Source organism: Ahaetulla prasina, chromosome 2 (assembly GCF_028640845.1).
Source record: "Ahaetulla prasina isolate Xishuangbanna chromosome 2, ASM2864084v1, whole genome shotgun sequence".
In the NCBI taxonomy this organism is placed as follows: Eukaryota; Metazoa; Chordata; class Lepidosauria; order Squamata; family Colubridae; genus Ahaetulla; species Ahaetulla prasina.
This window is the reverse complement of record NC_080540.1, coordinates 172,777,342-172,796,929: the sequence shown is the minus strand read 5'-3', so window position 1 is coordinate 172,796,929 and position 19,588 is coordinate 172,777,342. Positions and strand designations below refer to the sequence as shown.

The following is a 19,588-nucleotide window of genomic DNA, read 5'->3' as shown; positions in this document are numbered from 1 at the left end:
GAAAACTCAAATTCAGCTCAATGTTTGCAAGATTTGGGGGGAAGGGGTTGTCCCAAGGCTGCCAAAGGATTTGTTTGGATCTAGCAACTACATACTATCCTTATCTACTTTTGAGGTATGACTTCGAGGTTTCATCCAAATTGCTGTTTTCCCTTCATCACATCTGTTCTCAACAATCACTAAAGTGGACTCAGGAAGGGAGGACCGGCTCTCTGTACCAGGCTCCAAAAGAATGAAAATACCAAGGCAGCTGAACCAGGATATTTCAGATGGGAGCATGATATACCATAACAGGCCGTAATAATTCAGGGACTAAGCTTATTTAGGGCTAAACTCACACACAGCATTAAGCCAACACTGGAAAAGGGATTTGGTTTCCTTTTCTTGAATCTATCCTTTATAAATCCTAAACTATGATTTATGGTTCAGCATGGGGTATGAACTCAGCCAACTGCGCTTTATTCAAGAAACCACAATTGAAGCAAACACATCTTAGGTTTCTGAATGCTGCCCAGAAATCAAAAGGGAGTTAAGGCAAAAATGTTAGGGTGCTTTTGTCAAAGCAATTTCATTTAATCTTTAGCTTCCCCTAAGCAAGGGATGGTTTAAAATGGGCTTATAAAATCCATAAAACTCACCAGGGTGGAACCAAAAGAAGCTGTCTTTTCTTTAAGCCAATTATCATTGTTTTTGAGCCCCCAAAAGATAAATATGAAGAATGCCACATATGTTCTATGAGCATCTCAGAAAAGACAGGATGTAGTATAAACCTATACTAGCAAATTGTTGATAGACAGTGTTGGAAGAAATATCCATCTGGGTTCAGTTCCAAGTGGGGACAAAGACACTGGAAACATGGAGGCTGCTTGGAAAGATGGTTTAATGGTGGTCAGGATCACATGGCTTGAGATCCTGAACAGAAAAGGGCCCGAGATCCTGTGTGCTCCCTGGTTTTATGATTTTTCTGAGCTTTGACCTTTCTGGGGCACAGGAAGAGTATCCTGATTGGTTGTCACACTCCCAGGGGGTGGGGGTCTTAGCTAGCCTTGCTGGCTGTCTCTCAAGCTTGCTTGAGCCTTGCCATGTGGTGAGTTTCAGTTGTATTGTGTTGCAAATCATGGGGGGATTGAGTGAGCTTGGTTGAAGCCTTAATTGCCCATTGACAAAGGTGGGGAGAATGAGTGAGCTTAGCTGAGGCTTTTAATGGCCCATTGACAAAGGTGGGGGGGAGTCAGGAAGTTGCAGGGAGCTCCTTTGTCTTTAAAATGTTTCTCCATTTCTCATCCAGGAAGGTATAATATTCTGCTTTTTAAAATATTTCCTAGAATATTTCATTCTTCTAGGAGGGGGGGTGGGTGCTAAATTCCTACAATCCCTACTTTTTTTTTTTTTTCAAAACGTGAGTTTTGAAACATGCTCTTGGCAAAAATTAAAATTGATCAAATCAATGGGTGCTTTTAATTTTCCTGATGCAAAGGAAGCCATTGATAGAGACAACAGAAAAAAAGATTCCTTCAGTGGCTCCCAAAAGCTTTCAACCATGAAGGTCTAGCAGCCAGGGGAAAAGTTCTGGTAAGAATTTTACAGTATCCAATTTTCTATGCCAATTAATTTCAGCTGTTAGATATCACTTTCTGAGAGCTTCCAGTCAGGTTAAGCAAGCACACATCCCAAAATTTTCACAGCCATGGTTTTCCTTTAAATTACAGGCTGCTCATTTCCAAGGGTTGGTTACTAAACCTGCCCTAGCTCTTACTTTAGTCTATCCAAGATTTTTTTTTCCAGTCCAAATTGAGGTTAATCAGTGTGCAATCCAGGCTTTTTCCTTTCTTCTTTTTTTTTTAAAAAAAATTACACACAATGAGCCCTGGGACTTCTACTCATGAGACCACCAGTGCAATATATCTTGCTTTACTGGGCAACTGGGCAGCATCATTTGTGAGTCATAGTCAGGGCTTGGGTTTTGGATATCACTTTTTCTGCTATCTCTTCAAGAGAGGAATTGCCTGAGGGGGATGCCCCTCCCCCATGGAATTAGCAGGGAGATCTGATTCCTTGGGCTTTTAGTGCCACAGAGCAGAAATCAACCTAAAAGTCTTGTGTGGAGGTAAGTGAAGGGAATAGACTAATTCTGAATGGTGTGTCTCTCTGTGTGTGCCTGTGTATGCAGCTACTTTTACAATACAGGCAATACAAACATTTTGGACATATTTCCCTCCCACCAGACAAAATCTAACGTGTTCAGAACTTGCTGTGGTAGCCACTCAAATACAATCCTTACATGAGTACTTTAGACTGATTACAATGTAAATGAGACAAGACAGAAAACCTTACAATGAATTTCCACCCTTCCCCATAGTCTTTCCAGTTGTCTTCTGGGAATTGAAAAGAGTCTTTTAGTCTTTACTTGTACAGCTCAGGGTCCTTTCTTTCATATCTGCTGGGTAGCATGCTTGGTGGTCAGTCAGGTTTGGAAAGGTCTGCTCCAAATCTGGTTGCTGCAATGACTTTCAGTGGGGGCTGGATTCAAACTCAATTCCTGACTCCAACAAATGGAAGGTCTCCTCTGGAGGCAGCATCTGGAACCATGTGCTCTGCTTCCACAGTTGCAGAGTCATCTTTTCAGGGCTGAAAGACATTAGAACAGGATCTCCTCCCCACTTTTGTGGGTAATCTCAGGAAAGGCATTGTAACAGGATTAAAAAGTTGGGGAGGGGGTAGATATCTTGCAGGCAGAGTTTGAAAAGAAACAACACATCAATATTGCAGTTACTAAAAGGTAATGCAGTTTCAACAAAATGGAGACACTACTGATGAGAAAGAAAAAACTTCACATACTTCAGGAAGAGGATGAACAGGTAAAATCATTTAAATACACAGTAAATGCAAGACTGAATTTTTTTTTTCTCTTGTAAGTGAACTTAAAACGTTTCCTCATAAACTTATCTTGTAAGTGAACTTAAAATGTTTCCTTATAAACTTGAGTTGTTACTTTAAGATAAAGAGGAGGAGAAAAAAGCAGAAATGAAAAGTTCTGTACCCCATTCCAGTTGGCCATACAAAATAGGGCAAAGGCTTTCTTTCTTTTCTCTCTCTCTCTTTTCCCTATTTTATTGCTTCAACCTTTTGTTTTTGTTTTCCCTAACAATTTAAAATTCTTGTCTCTAGAGATCAGATACATTTTACAGTTACAATTACTTCAAGGGCCCACAAAGACAGACATACACACATAAAAACAAGGAGGGCAGAGAGGAAAACAAAACTCTGAGATTTACACACACACTGATCATTCCCGCCATAAATCTCAGTTAAATTAGGGAAGGCACAAATCTTAACAGACAGACCACGTGGTTCCATAGAAGAAAGAGAAAGAGACAAACAAACAAACAAACAAAACAAACAAAAACCCAAACATTCCTATTTATATATTTCCCTTTTCTTTTAAGTACCTTTATTTAGCCAAATTCGTTTCCTATTCTCATCTTTATTACACAATTTCCTCAATTTCTTTTTCCGCATACCAGGTAAAACTGGCAGCCTCCGGGCACTCCAGGCCCCCAGCAGGTCTTCCAGGGGATTTCCCTCCACCCTCGAGCTACTGCTTCCCATGTTTCCCTCTCCGATGTGAGGTTTTATTTTTCACTTTGGCCTAGCCGGGTGGATCCTCCTACAATTTTCAGAAAAAAAGGTTCTGGGAAGGACTTCGACTCCCTTCTGTCGAAGTATGGGCACCTTCCTGTTAAGGGAGCTTCCGGTTTGGATCAAAAAAGGTGATCCCAGAGGACCTACTGCCCTGCCAGTAGGTACGAGCACCTCTTCAACACTGCTTCCTGCTTCCTTTTTAGCATACCAGGCAGTACTGGCAGCCTCCGGGCATCCAGGGCCCCAAGCAGATCTCCTGCTTCCTTTTTTTTCTCCTTTTTTTCTTTTTTACTCTCTTAATTGCTTCATTCACACTTACTTTCCTCTCGCTCGGCTTCCGTTCCTAATAAACACAAAGTTCCACGTTTGGCTTCCCCCCCTTGCTTTCTCTATCCTACCGGTCATGGCTCGGTGGAGCTAGCAGTAGGTAGAGGTGCGGCTAGAGGTTGCTCAAAGAGGCGGAATCAGACTGTTTCCTCAGGTGGAATCCCACACACACACTTCTTCCTTCCCTAACAGAAGGTCCTGTGCTCTGGCAAAACCCCCATGCTCTCCAGACTTTTGGTCTTTCTGCGGTTAGGAAATGCACAGAGGATTGTTGGAAGAAATATCCATCTGGGTTCAGTTCCAAGTGGGGACAAAGACACTGGAAACATGGAGGCTGCTTGGAAAGATGGTTTAATGGTGGTCAGGATCACATGGCTTGAGTTCCTGAACAGAAAAGGGCCCGAGATCCTGTGTGCTCCCTGGTTTTATGATTTTTCTGAGCTTTGACCTTTCTGGGGCACAGGAAGAGTATCCTGATTGGTTGTCAGACTCCCAGGGGGTGGGGGTCTTAGCTAGCCTTGCTGGCTGTCTCTCAAGCTTGCTTGAGCCTTGCCATGTGGTGAGTTTCAGTTGTATTGTGTTGCAAATCATGGGGGGATTGAGTGAGCTTGGTTGAAGCCTTAATTGCCCATTGACAAAGGTGGGGAGAATGAGTGAGCTTAGCTGAGGCTTTTAATGGCCCATTGACAAAGGTGGGGGGGAGTCAGGAAGTTGCAGGGAGCTCCTTTGTCTTTAAAATATGTTTCTCCATTTCTCATCCAGGAAGGTATAATATTCTGCTTTTAAAATATTTCCTAGAATATTTCATTCTTCTAGGAGGGGTGGGTGCTAAATTCCTACAATCCCTACTTTTTTTTTTTTTTCAAAACGTGAGTTTTGAAACATGCTCTTGGCAAAAATTAAAATTGATCAAATCAGTGGGTGCTTTTAATTTTCCTGATGCAAAGGAAGCCATTGATAGAGACAACAGAAAAAAAGATTCCTTCAGTGGCTCCCAAAAGCTTTCAACCATGAAGGTCTAGCAGCCAGGGGAAAAGTTCTGGTAAGAATTTTACAGTATCCAATTTTCTATGCCAATTAATTTCAGCTGTTAGATATCACTTTCTGAGAGCTTCCAGTCAGGTCAAGCAAGCACACATCCCAAAATTTTCACAGCCATGGTTTTCCTTTAAATTACAGGCTGCTCATTTCCAAGGGTTGGTTACTGAACCTGCCCTAGCTCTTACTTTAGTCTATCCAAGATTTTTTTTTCCAGTCCAAATTGAGGTTAATCAGTGTGCAATCCAGGCTTTTTCCTTTCTTAACAAAATAAATTACACAATGAGCCCTGGGACTTCTATTCATGAGACCACCAGTGCAACATATCTTGCTTTACTGGGCAACTGGGCAGCATCATTTGTGAGTCATAGTCAGGGCTTGGGTTTTGGATATCACTTTTTCTGCTATCTCTTCAAGAGAGGAATTGCCTGAGGGGAATGCCCCTCCCCCATGGAATTAGCAGGGAGATCTGACTCCTTGGGCTTTTAGTGCCACAGAGCAAAAATCAACTTAAAAGTCTTGTGTGGAGGTAAGTGAAGGGAATAGTTTCAGTCTAATTCTCAATGGTGTGTCTCTCTGTGTGCCTGTGTATGCAGCTACCTTTACAATACAGGCAATACAAACAATACAAACATGCTGGACAAATTTCCCTACCATTAGACAGAAATCTCAGGTGTTGAGAACTAACTGTGGCAGCCACTCAAATACAATCCTTACATGGGTACTTTAGACTGATTACAATGTAAATGAGACAAGACAGAAAACATTACAATGAATTTTCCACCTCCCCCATAGTCTTTCCAGTTGTCTTCTGGGGATTGAAAAGAGTCTTTTAGTCTTTACTTGTACATCTCAGGGTCCTTTCTTTCATATCTTTTGGGTGGCATGCTTGTTGGTCAATCAGGTTTGGAAAGGTCTGCTCCAATCTGGTTGCTATGATGACTTTCAGTGGGGGCTGGATTCAAACTCAATTCCTGACTCCAACAAATGGAAGGTCTCCTCTGGGGGCAGCATCTGGAACCATGTGCTCTGCTTCCACAGTTGCAGAGTCATCTTTTCAGGGCTGAAAGACATTAGAACAGGATCTCCTCCCCACTTTTGTGGGTAATCTTCTCAGGAAAGGCATTGTAACAGGATTAAAAAAGGAGGGGGGTAGATATCTTGCAGGCAGAGTTTGAAAAGAAACAACACATCAATATTGCAGTTACTAAAAGATAATGCAGTTTCAACAAAATGCAGTTTCAACAAAATGGAGACACAACTGATGAAAGAAAAAAACTGGATTCACATGCTTCAAGAAGAGGTAAAATCATTTAAACACACAGTAAATGCAAGACTGAATTTTTTTCTCTTGTAAGTGAACTTAAAACATTTCCTCATAAACTTGAGTTGTTACTTTAAGATAAAGAGAAGGAGAAAAAAAGCAGAAATGAAAAGTTCTGTACCCTATTCCCGGTGGCCACACGAAAATAGGGCAAAGGCTTTCTTTCTTTTCTCTCTCTCTCTCTTTTCTCTATTTTATTGCTTCAACCTTTTGTTTTTGTTTTTCCCTAACAATTTAAAATTCTTGTCTCTAGAGATCAGATACATTTTACAGTTACAATTACTTCAAGGGCCCACAAAGACAGACATACACACATAAAAACAAGGAGGACAGAGAGGAAAACAAAACTCTGAGATTTACACACACACTGATCATTCCCATAAATCTCAGTTAAATTAGGGAAGGCACAAATCTTAACAGACAGACCACGTGGTTCAATAGAAGAAAGAGAAAGAGACAAACAAGCAAACAAACAAAACAAAAACCCAAACATTCCTATTTATATATTTCCCTTTTCTTTTAAGTACCTTTATTTAGCCAAATTTGTTTCCTATTCTCATCTTTATTACACAATTTCCTCAATTTCTTTTCCATACCAGGTAAAACTGGCAGCCTCCGGGCACTCCAGGCCCCAGCAGGTTTTCCAGGGGATTTCCCTCCACCCTCGAGCTACTGCTTCCCATGTTTCCCTCTGCGATGTGAGGTTTTATTTTTCACTTTGGCTTAGCCGGGTGGATCCTCCTACAGTTTTCAGAAAAAAAAGGTTCTGGGAAGGACTTCGACTCCTTCTGTCAAGTATGAGCACCTTCCTGTTAAGGGAGCTTCGTTTGGATCAAAAGGTGATCCCAGAGGACCTACTGCCCTGCCAGTAGGTACGAGCACCTCTTCAACACTGCTTCCTGCTTCCTTTTAGCATACCAGGCAGTACTGGCAGCCTCCGGGCATCCAGGGCCCCAAGCAGATTTCCTGCTTCCTTTTTCTCTTTTTTTACTCTCTTAATTGCTTCATTCACACTTACTTTCCTCTCGCTCGGTTTCCGTTCCCAATAAACACAAAGTTCCACGTTTGGCTTCCCCCCCTTGCTTTCTCTATCCTACCGGTCACGGCTCGGTGGAGCTAGCAGTAGGCAGAGGTGCGGCTAGAGGTTGCTCAAAGAGGTGGAATCAGACTGTTTCCTTAGGTGGAATCCCACTATCACACACTTCTTCCTTCCCTAACAGAAGGTCCTGTGCTCTGGCAAAACCCCATGCTCTCCAGACTTTTGGTCTTTCTGCGGTTAGGAAATGCACAGAGGATGCAAAATCCAGCTGTGATTGGGAGCAGGGCTCTCTCATTCACACACATGCAGGCATACACATATTTCCCATGCTTTTCCATGCTTAAAATTAAAATTTAGAGGTACTCACCTTCTTTCCAAGCAGTCTTTGAGCTCAACACTCAAAACCCCTTTAAAACCTAGTTCCAAATGGCCAAGGTCCAGGAAAACTTACCCACAGACTCAATGGGTCTGCTGCTAGCAAGGAGGCTTACCTGGGCCAGGTCCATTGGTTAGGTTAACAGAGTCCCATCTGGGTGCCAATTGTTGGAAGAAATATCCATCTGGGTTCAGTTCCAAGTGGGGACAAAGACACTAGAAACATGGAGGCTGCTTGGAAAGATGGTTTAATGGTGGTCAGGATCACATGGCTTGAGTTCCTGAACAGAAAAGGGCCGAGATCCTGTGTGCTCCCTGGTTTTATGATTTTCTGAGCTTTGACCTTTCTGGGGCACAGGAAGAGTATCCTGATTGGTTGTCAGACTCCCAGGGGTGGGGTCTTAGCTAGCCTTGCTGGCTGTCTCTCAAGCTTGCTTGAGCCTTGCCATGTGGTGAGTTTCAGTTGTATTGTGTTGCAAATCATGGGGGGATTGAGTGAGCTTGGTTGAAGCCTTAATTGCCCATTGACAAAGGTGGGGAGAATGAGTGAGCTTAGCTGAGGCTTTTAATGGCCCATTGACAAAGGTGGGGGGGAGTCAGGAAGTTGCAGGGAGCTCCTTTGTCTTTAAAATATGTTTCTCCATTTCTCATCCAGGAAGGTATAATATTCTGCTTTTTAAAATATTTCCTAGAATATTTCATTCTTCTAGGAGGGGGGTGGGTGCTAAATTCCTACAGGATGCAAGATTCAGCTATGATTGGGAGAAGGGCTCTCTCATTCACACACATGCAGGCATACACATATTTCCCATACTTTTCCATGCTTAAAATTAAAATTTAGAGGTACTCACCTTCTTTCCAAGCAGTCTTTGAGCTCAACACTCAAAACCCCTTTAAAACCTAGTTCCAAATGGCCAAGGTCCAGGAAAACTTACCCACAGACTCAATGGGTCTGCTGCTAGCAAGGGAGGCTTACCTGGGCCAGGTCCATTGGTTAGGTGCCAATTGTTGGAAGAAATATCCATCTGGGTTCAGTTCCAAGTGGGGACAAAGACACTGGAAACATGGAGGCTGCTTGGAAAGATGGTTTAATGGTGGTCAGGATCACATGGCTTGAGATCCTGAACAGAAAAGGGCCGAGATCCTGTGTGCTCCCTGGTTTTATGATTTTTCTGAGCTTTGACCTTTCTGGGGCACAGGAAGAGTATCCTGATTGGTTGTCAGACTCCCAGGGGTGGGGCCTTAGCTAGCCTTGCTGGCTGTCTCTCAAGCTTGCTTGAGCCTTGCCATGTGGTGAGTTTCAGTTGTATTGTGTTGCAAATCATGGGGGGATTGAGTGAGCTTGGTTGAAGCCTTAATTGCCCATTGACAAAGGTGGGGAGAATGAGTGAGCTTAGCTGAGGCTTTTAATGGCCCATTGACAAAGGTGGGGGGGAGTCAGGAAGTTGCAGGGAGCTCCTTTGTCTTTAAAATATGTTTCTCCATTTCTCATCCAGGAAGGTATAATATTCTGCTTTTTAAAATATTTCCTAGAATATTTCATTCTTCTAGGAGGGGGGGTGGGTGCTAAATTCCTACAACAGCACTAAAGACTGGTGGATTGTCCACCCTCTTCTGCAATCCATTTTCTTACTGAAGAGTGACAGAAAGAGCTATTGAGAAGTAAAGGTTAGCAGAGAAAGAAAGGAGTGAGCCATTCCTTCTTTGTCAGTCTCCTCACTTGCCTGGAGAAAAGTAATGGTTGCCTGTGACTATCAGACAAACTTGGCTTAGTTTGAACAAAACAAAAACACATTTTTGTTTTGTTCAAACTGGCAGGATCTGGAAAGATGGGGAGGGGAACCCTTTCAGAGATTATCTCCAGTTGCGTTTGGAATGTGGCATCGGTCAAGACCCTGTGGCAGGGGTGGAAGTGTGGCAATTGTCATCTGGGAATCTTACGGCTTTCATGGTCCCTGTACCAGAGATCACCAGATGTGTGAGACCTTATTCATTAAGTTGGGCTCAAGGGATCAGTTGGGATTGTTGCTGTTTGAACTAACCTCCCTGCTGTACAGCAACCTCCCTCCTTGAGCTCCTTGACTCCATTTCTAGGTTGTCTGTGGAGTTCCTCAGGTCTTGGGGGAATTCCAGTCTGCTTTCTGTAGGTGTGGGGTATGAGGTGGCTTAGGAGATCATGACAACCATGACAGTTATGGGCCTATTCCACATCATTCAGAGTCCAACATGAGAGGTTGGTCACGCACTGGATCAGTTCTTCCTGTTGGAACAGTGGCTATGTGATCTGAAATGGGGAGCGCTCTTGATGTTTCCCTTGTTGTGGTCAGATCACACCCCGATTGCCCTGAGGTTCTCTAATGCCACTATCCATTACAGGGAAGCTGGACCATTAGATCGGTCTGTTCCCAACAATTAATGGGTTTCAGAGGGAACAAGGAGCTGTTCTGGCTGATCTACCGAATGATCCATCAAAACCTTGGTCACTGTTTAGAACAAGGGGCTGGCTGAGCCTTTGAATTTGATTGTGCCCATGCAACCGCTTGGCCCCAGGGATCCCATTACTCCCCATGTTTAGGGAGGAGTTGAGGGAGATAAAACAAGAGATGTCAAGAGTGTCGCTGGTATCAACAAGAGCTGAACACAACTAAACATAGGTTTGAGTATTGTGTGGCGGTAAGGGTGACATCAGTATTTCTCCACCCTTACTGCACCCATTTTCAGATGACATGAGCCCTTTTTGGGTGGGAGGGCTTGGAGAAGCTCTTACAGGAGTATGCAGAGGAATCTGTTCAGCATCTGTTGGATAAAGTTGCTTGGATTCACTTGGAATTGGACTCTGGTTTTGTAGCAGATCCAGATGAGATGCCTTGGAAGAAGTCTTGCTTGGTTATTTGGGAACACTTTGCTCCTGAGGAGGTGGAGAAGGTCATTACGACTATGAGTTCAGCCACCAGCTTTTTAGATCCATGCACCTCCTAGCTTGTTAAAGTGGCCCAGGAAGTGACACAAGTCGGTTCTAGCTGATGTTACATTCTTTGAATGAGGAAATTGTTCCATTACCTCTTAAGAAGTTTGGTTTGTCCCCTCCTCAAGACGACATCACTCGGCTCCATATTCTGGACAATTTTCATTCAGCATCTATAACCTCCCCTTTTGGGGGAAAGTGGTTAAAACTGGTTGTGCAACAACTTCAGCAGACTTTGGAAAAAATAAATTATTTGAATTTATAGTATGGTTGGGATTCAGATCGAGGTACGGTATTGTTGTGACCCAGGACCAAGTAGGTAGTAGGAAACTCAGTGAAAAAACAAACTTTATCCGAACAGCTGAGAATTACTTTATTCTCAGTGTAATTCAACTAAATTAAATCAAATTCCTCCCAATACAAATTCCTCAGTCCTATCGCAAACCTTGGTCCAATTAGGCAAACTGCCAAAGGCCTTTCTTGGCAAACGGTCAGAAGTCACTGATACAAAGATAAATGCAAGAAGATGAAGCTACCAACGTTGTTTTCCAGCAAAGCCCAAATGCCGTTGCTGGTCTGTTTTAAGCCTTATGGGAGGGGCCAATCATCTCTTGGACCTACTCCAGAGTCGTCCTCTTTGCCTGAGCTGCTCTTGCCTTCTGGCAGTTCTTCTCATGTAGGCTCCTCCTGTTCCTCTGCCTCACTACTATCAGTCTCTGGAGGCTCTGGAGTCCGCACCTCACTCCCCGATGGCCCTGGCCCCACCTCAGCCTCATTGCTGTCCGACTCTGTGGCCAGCTCCACAGGCTTTTGGTGGACCACAACAGGTATGGTCACATTGTTGGATGACCTCTAGTGAGAGTTGTGCATTCATTCTTGCCCTACTTAACACTCTGTGGCTTTTGATACCTGTCAGCCCTCCCATGTCAACCAAACAGGAAGCATTTCCCTCCCTCATTTCAGAGATATTTCTTTACCAGATTACCAGTGTCTTCAACAATAGCAGAGCTTCTAATGGTACTGGAAAAGTTCTTAAAAATTCAGGGAGGTATTGTAATCAGAGACGTATCTGCCTTGAAAGTAGCCCATGTATAGAGCACAGTCAAATCTCAGGAATTGACCAGAGGAAATGTTTTATGGTATAATACAAAATCATAAAATGCTTTATATAGTAACTTTTATGTCATAAAACGTTTTATAAAATTTGTTAAATTTCAATCCCATGGGAGCCACAGGTTCTGGATTATGGATGTATAAGTTAGCCCATTTGAGGCAGCTTGGTTGAAAACGTTTTGCCTTATGATGCATCATTTCATCCAGTTTAAGTATTCTAGTAATATAGATATTTTGGGCTCTTGACCATCATCTGAACAACAGATTAGGCAACTGCCACTATTAAATATTATTGACATTAAAAAGAAGAAAAAGGATGAACATGCCAATGTATTGTAGCACACTCCTATCAGAAACATTAAGTTATAATGTAGTTGTTGAACTTCGGCTTATGCACTGTGTGAACTCAATCATTGTTATTTAACCATGATTAAACAAACTATGACTTAGTGCAACAATGCACCCAGTCAACAAGTCAACACTACATCTGTTGGTCTAAACAAAACAGTTAATGCCATAAAAAAGCCTAGGCATGACCTACTGCTTCCTGTCTTCTTTTTTAAAGGCTTTTTATAAGCAGGTCCTATTTTCATAGTAAAAACTAAAACACCCTTTCCAAATACCCCAACAACATACACTACTCTTACCCTTCATGTAAGACAACTGTAATCTTTTTATCAATCTTTTCTGTACCTTCAGTAACCAGCTATTAGCCACATCCTATAAGCAGTTTGGGCTTAACTATTTCTACTTGGCTATAGCTGAATATGTTGAAATATGGCTACTTAGGATAGGCCAAACATCAGTCTTCATGGTGTGCCATCACCAAAGAACTATTTCCTTACAGGTCAGTTACATTTCAAGAATATATAGTTTGGAGAAAACTGGCAAAGCCACCTTGAGTCAATATTTAATAACAGTAAATATAATGGGGCCTTGTTTTCATTTTGCCCACACAGCCTGAACAAGAAAGGGACAAAAAGCAAGCTGAAATAAATGCCTAGCCACGTCCTGTCCTCTCCTTCCACCTCCGTTCTGGCCACCTGACAGACCCAAGATAGCCAAGTGATAATCACAGGCCTTCGGAGGTTCTACCAAGTTCTCAAATTGTGTCCAGGTTGATTTTGTGTGTGTGTGTGTGGCACTAACAAAAAACAGTTTTCTATTTTATTCCACTAAACATACACATACAGCAGGGTCCCCAATCCCTGGGCTGTAGACTGCTACCGGGCTGCGGCCCACAGGGAACCAGGCCACCAAAGTGGCGGGCAAGTACGCAAAGCTTCATTTGCGCATGTGCGGGATTTAAGTTGTGCTTAAAACCATCGCCTCCCCTCTATCAAAACCACCAAAGCTGCTGACGATCAACAGAACCAAAAAGGTTGGGGATCCCTGATGTACAGTATATATCCAACTCCCAACTCATATATAACCAACATGCACTGTCCAGTGTACCGATAGCACATGAAAAAAGTTGCTCAGAATGCTCATGGATGCACTTACTGCCTTACTGCCTCATGCCAACTCCCAAAAGCCAAAATTCCGCTTCAGAAAATCTTTGACTTTAGTGAGATTATGCAGTGTTTCTAATATAGGGTTAGGGCTAGGGCTACTCTTTGGAGGATCTGGGGCATGGATCTAGCAGTTGTCTGAAATTCATCTTCCTCCAGGATTCTGAAACAGTTACAGAAGGCATTCACGCAACCCCAAGAGCAATTGCAGCTGCTTTAAGGAACTGCAAACAGGTGCCATGTTTGTGTTCCATGCACCTCACAACACCTTTTATATTTAAATCAGAAAGGCAGCACTGCACTCTTAATGAGGAAATCCAGAGTGCCTGAAGGGTGTAATGCTGGCCCTACTTGACGTATAAGGAAGATTTATTTTATTTTGCTATTTAAATGACTTATAGAACCACCCATCTCATAGCAGAGGCGGAGTACAAAGGTTAAAATCAACACAACATGTAATCTATGATGGTAAGAAGATGGCTACCCCATCTTCTTATGATAATAAGAATTGATGATAATTATAAGATTTTACAGAGCTGTAGCTATTTTGTGCTTTGTACAGTGCGAAGTTCTTTGCTTTGACAGGATTTTAAAAAAAAAATCTTACAGAGCTGTCATTTGGGGCCCAAGCAGTCGAGAGCTGTACAAAAAGACAAAAAATCAGTATTCGTAGCAAAATTCTTACCATCAAAGGAAAAGCTTAACCTGTTGTTGTTTTTAAAGGGTCATAATTCTGATCTGTGGCAGAATTTTATGCCAAGAAAGGCTGAGCCCTATACATAATATGGAAATTGGGAAAAGATAGAAAAAGTTGCTTATTTAGCATAATTTATGATACTACCCAAGATGTGGGCCAACAAAGTACAAAAGGGAATTAAGAGAAGCCCATCTTTCCCTTCCAAGTTTTTGCATCATTACTCAAGCATTGTTGAAGTCTACCTTCACAAGGCAGGAGGAGGAAGAACCAAATCATCTTTTTATATTCAAGGGGGAGACACAGAGGGATGAATAAAACCTGAAAGGGCAGGAATCCTAAGGAACCCTAAATGTAATACTTCTGAAAGTGTAACCCAATCCACAAAAAGCAAAACAAGGTAAATTTATTTATTTATTTTATTTATTTAATCAAATTTTTATACCGCCCTTCTCCCGAAGGACTCAGGGCGGTTCACAGCCAACTAAAACCACAATAATAAATATATTAAAACAATAATTTAAAAACCTATCAAATATGGCCAATTTAAAATATATATAAACAATAAAACCCAATTAAAATTTAAAACCCCAATAGTAACATATAAAATTCTAAAATCCTATGCCAGTCCTGCTCGACGAAATAGATACGTCTTCAAATGAATCTGGGTGTACCCCAAAGGGAAAAAATGTATGCTTCAATACTTAAATCCCATTACATAGATCAAAGGGCACTTCTAAACACATTTAACCGTAAGTAAATCTTAATAATTCAAAGACGACTTATTCCTGATACAGATGTATAAAAATGGCAGCCTGTCATATTTGCAGGACAATTAAGAAACAGTGATAGACTCTTTAAAATTTTGTTCAGCAGTTAAGAACATGGGAATTAAGCCTTGAGGGAAGAAAAATGTCTTTAAGTTTTATTAGCGTGGAGGATGACATGTAGATATAATACAGGTTTAAACCAAATTTAAAATCCACCCATTAGGCAGCCGTGGGAAAATGGCAATATCCCATCAACTGTTCCTCATCTGAATGCAGGAGTAGTTGTCCCATAGGTACTAGAAGGATAAAGCATAAATGCCATCACAACCAATGAAAAATGATAAGAGACAGGACAACTACAAGCACTGGATTGAACAGTGGAGATGATCATGAGAGACCAGAATCAACCTCCCATGGAAAGATGATCCATCAATACAGTCTGCAGATTTAATCAGAAATAAGGCCTACTGGACTCAATAGTACTCGCTCCCCAGTCAGTTTATTCTGTGGATGAATAATAAGGGAATCAAAATTCTGGATGCAATAGTATAATGTTTTCCATTCTCTTGTTTTTTTTTTTATTTCATGCATTCAAAACATTGCAAATTGGCTCATTTACCTGCATCAAGTACAGGTCTTTTACCTTGCGGACATCCTTTCTGCAGGTGCTTTTGTCATAATGTGCTCAGATCTGCCTTGCATGGGTAACTAAAGAAGTTAAAGAGTGGCAATCTGGTACCATTTTGAATTACAGCTCTCCCAATTCCTAAACATGACCTGTATTGGTTAGGACACATTATTGAAAATATCTGGAGTGCTGTATTGCAACTCCAAGAAATATCTGATGGCTCCATTCTGATACTGTTTACAGTTTATTCAATAACAAGCCACATTCCAGGGTAACTAAAACCCACTGACCAATAAAATCCATTAAACAAAAAGAAAGTTATTCACTTAAGAGTCCTAAAATATTAAAAACAGGGGAAGAAAGGTTTTCATTTCAACCAAGCCTTCCCTTGTCTTCTGAAAACTAACTGAGCAGCTAAGATGTCAATGCAGTTCTCTCTGCAGATCCCGGAGACCTGTCCCAAATGCCAAGTCCACTGAGTGCCAAAAACCAAGAATCGATGCTTCAGTTGGCAGGGAAAGAAATAAGTTGGAAGGGAAAAGCCATCTCAACACAGAACTAAGTTCCCACAAATTCTGTAGCACCCTAATGAGCACACCAGACAGACAAAAACATTTTCCTCAAAGGTTCAGGAGCCAAATGAGGACAAGCTAACTAAGAAAGACATGACAGCAGCTAAGTTGTCAGGTCCAACAAAATAAATAGTAAAACAGGCTGACAAGAAGGAAATCTGGCCTTCTAATAAATTCTAGGTTACTTACAGGAAACAAACCTAGAAAGATCCAGCTAGGCCCACTCCCTTTTTTCAGGCTTCTGCACCAAATGTCTCCAGGGGTAATCAGGCCAGCAGCTGCCCCAAAGCAATTCCTCTCAGAACAACCCTGATCCATGCCAACCTTCCAACATTGTCACAAGAATCATTTACTTACCCACACATTATTAGTTGCAGACGCAGCGCTGCATGAAGAGAGGAGATGGAAGCCCCCCCCCCACATTACATCATCAGACTTGTGAGGCAGCAGGTGATAGCATCAGGTCTGGAGGTGGGAAGTGAGAAAACTCCCTTCCAGCCTGACCAAGAACAGCTGGAATTCCAGAACAGAGATCAGCTCACATCAGTTTGTCCTCCTTTGGAATTCAATTTCTTCTCTTTTTCCTAGCCAGAAAGCATGCTGATCCCCATTACATTCTTTCCACACACATTTCTGCACATGGTTTCCGGGGGAAAGGAAAGGAAGAGCACACAATCCTTTTCCATGTATATAAAGTGTAAAAAAAAAGTGGGGGGGGGAGGGAAGGATTCCGTAATTCTCTAGGAAAGACAGACATCCAGTTCTAACCACCTCTCCAATATTATGAAAAGAAATGCTACAAGCTGTATGATGCGACTGATGACATGCAACTTAACCATTTAGAAAGAATAACTACTTTTAAGATCAGAAGGGCAAAAGATCTCTCACCTCCAAGAAAGAGTTGTTTTATGTATCCCTGATCATGATTAGAGAGAGAGAAAAAGGCAATTTGAGAAGTCAATCTGAACATAAAGCAAAGAACAAGAGGATGTCCCTTAAAAAAACAGGAGTGAAAGATTCACTCAGCAAGTTGAAACACCTCTTAGAAAAGGACATCTAACCCTGAATCATCCAGTCACAGGATGAATATTAAATATCTGGACTGAATCTCAAAAAGGCCAAAGACAATGAAAACTTGAACAAAAAGGAAGGTCTGATAGGAATTGGGTATCTTTAGGGCCTGGCAGTTAATTGGGAGTAGTAGATGTGGGGGGAAGTCAATAATACAAGATGGGACATAAAGTGATGAAGACTCAAGATCTATGTAAGTCCAACCCTACTTTTCCTAATTTCAGCCCTAAGGAATGCAGGATACACCAGGTTCCAATGCTTAACTGAAGGGGTGGATCCCAGGGACTTTGTAGAAAGAACATGAAAAGCAGGGAAGGAAGATTAAGAAGAAAGTCCGGACTAATATCCTGAGCTAAACAGCTTGTGTTTGGGCCAAAGGAGCAGGATCTGATTCATGCAGCTTTATTGAGGAAGAGTTTAGAAATAGACTGGAGATAAATATGGAATAGAAAAAGCTGAAAAACAGATCAACATTGAGTCATTGACCTTACTTTTCCCTAATGAAAGAGAAAGACAGCCAATATTCTTAACGAGAATTCAGTAATTAATAAAAGCACCGTATTAGGAGATTGGGAGTGTTTAGGCCAATAAAGAATTAAAGAAAGGTCAACTGGACCGCTTGCACGATCAGATCTGTCGTATGAAAACGGGCGAGCCAACCTAAAAGCTGGGAGAATGATCCCTCGGCGGGGGGGTGGGGAATTCGGAACAAGGGATCAAAGGTCCTGCTGGATTCCACGACCCTCTTCTTCCCCCCCCCCCGCACAAATCTCTCCTCGGTAAAGAATTGTCTCTTACCTTGGCGGCGGTTACTGCTATTGCGAGTCCCAGTAATCCTCGGCCATGGCCGCCAGCATGGGCCGCCTCTGAACTCGGCACCCCTCAACCACCCATGGTCACCCCCCAAGCCCGGGTCTCCTCGACTCCTCCCTCCCAGCTCCGAAGAACCACCCCCAGCCCAGCCACCTCCCACCCTACGACTGACCAACGCCAACCTCCTGGCTGGGCTTAACTCTCCCCTCCCCTTTGGAGCGTACCATTCCCTGTCAACATGGGTAAAACCACCAGAAAAGCCGGAGGCCTTGCACAATTAATGTTGCCCCACACTTAAAGAAGGGAAAGGAAGAAACGGAGCCAACATTTCAGTCATTTCCAGAAATACAGAATTTTACGAATCTGGGCGAGAAACAATAAACAGCAATCCCCCTCTTTCATTTCATGTGGTAGAATCCCAGCCTTCTTACTTTCCCGAGATGTGAGGGGGGGAGGAATCTCCCCTTAATAAAAAAAAAGTCGATATTTTCTTCCGTATTTGGATGAAACTTTTTAACTGTCTGCAATCCGTTTGCAATAAATCTCAGTCGCCGTACTTTACAACTTTCAAGTGTTCAGTAGACGTGAAAGGACCGGTCTATCCTCCATGTGCATACAATGGTACATTCCACACCATCTTCCCCCCCCCCCCGTAACCGTTCCTCTTAATCATTAGCAGACGTTGCCCCACCACCGTTCGCTGGATGGAGGTGGGGTAGGGGAATGCTTTTAGTTTCGGAAAACAGATAGCGGCAACTCATATTCATTTTAATATGAATAAAATTATGTGAATTATGTGAATAAAATTAATATGAATTTATTTATGAAATAAATAAATAATAATAAATAAATTAAAGGGGCTTGAGCAAAACCACAAATCTCTTGGTATTTAAGTCCTCTTTTTAAGTCGGGACCCTGCAAATCGGTCGAGACGCATCTGGGTTACCAGTATCTAAACCCAGAAAAAACTACTATTCCAGGCTTAAGCGAAACTACTTTATCAGCTGCAGAAGAATGGGTTGCGCGACAACCAAGCGACGTCATATTAATTAGTTACGTACAAGACAGTAGTGAGGAGTTAAATAAAGCAAATTAGATTTAGGTTAACCCATAAGTATTTATTGGTGATTGCGGGATGGGGAGAGGTTTACATTGATGAATTTTTGTGCTCTTATCTCAAGCGATTAAACTTGAGCTAAAACTCTAAACTTGAGCCGAGCTTAGCTGCATAGAGCGCAGCGATCGGCGCAGCAGAATTTGGAACGTCCGTCTAAAATTTCGGGGCATTGTTTGAACATTCCAAGCTCTTCCTGAAATCTGAGAACAATGAAGTGAAAGACGAGAATAAAAAGCCGCGACTTCGCTCGCTTGAGATCCACGGCGGTTTCACCCGCGGAATTCAATTATCCTAAAGAGAAAGCGATAGACTTTTATTACTTCTTTTCCTTCCTTCCACTAATAATCGGTGGCTTTGTTCGTGGCCGATTTTATACCACTTAAATTTGCACCACCAAATTGGTGCCCTCAAATGATCTGTCTGTTGCAAGCCGTCTGAAACGTTAAGCAAATAGGTTTTAAAGTGTAACTATTACGTTTTGCATTGCCTGCTTTCTAGTAGTTTGCCGTAATTAATCCCCACTTTTTTTTTTAATTACTGGGGTTAGAGCCGGATCTAAGGGAGAGAGAAAACGCATTTTCTTTCCTTG

General features: G+C 42.2%; 1 protein-coding gene across 5 annotated transcripts in view; it reads right to left on the bottom strand.

The window, feature by feature from the left end:
• The window catches only part of CDK16 (cyclin dependent kinase 16), an 83,644-nt gene extending 65,614 nt beyond the window's left edge, over positions 1-18,030 (bottom strand). For 2 of the 5 annotated variants that reach the window (XM_058170588.1, XM_058170589.1), the window contains exon 1: positions 17,868-18,030. The gene's annotated coding sequence lies outside the window, so the exon portion shown is untranslated. The remainder of the gene's footprint in view (positions 1-17,867) is intronic. The other 3 variants (XM_058170590.1, XM_058170592.1, XM_058170591.1) reach the window with 2 other exon arrangements.
• Positions 18,031-19,588: the final 1,558 nt, after the last annotated feature.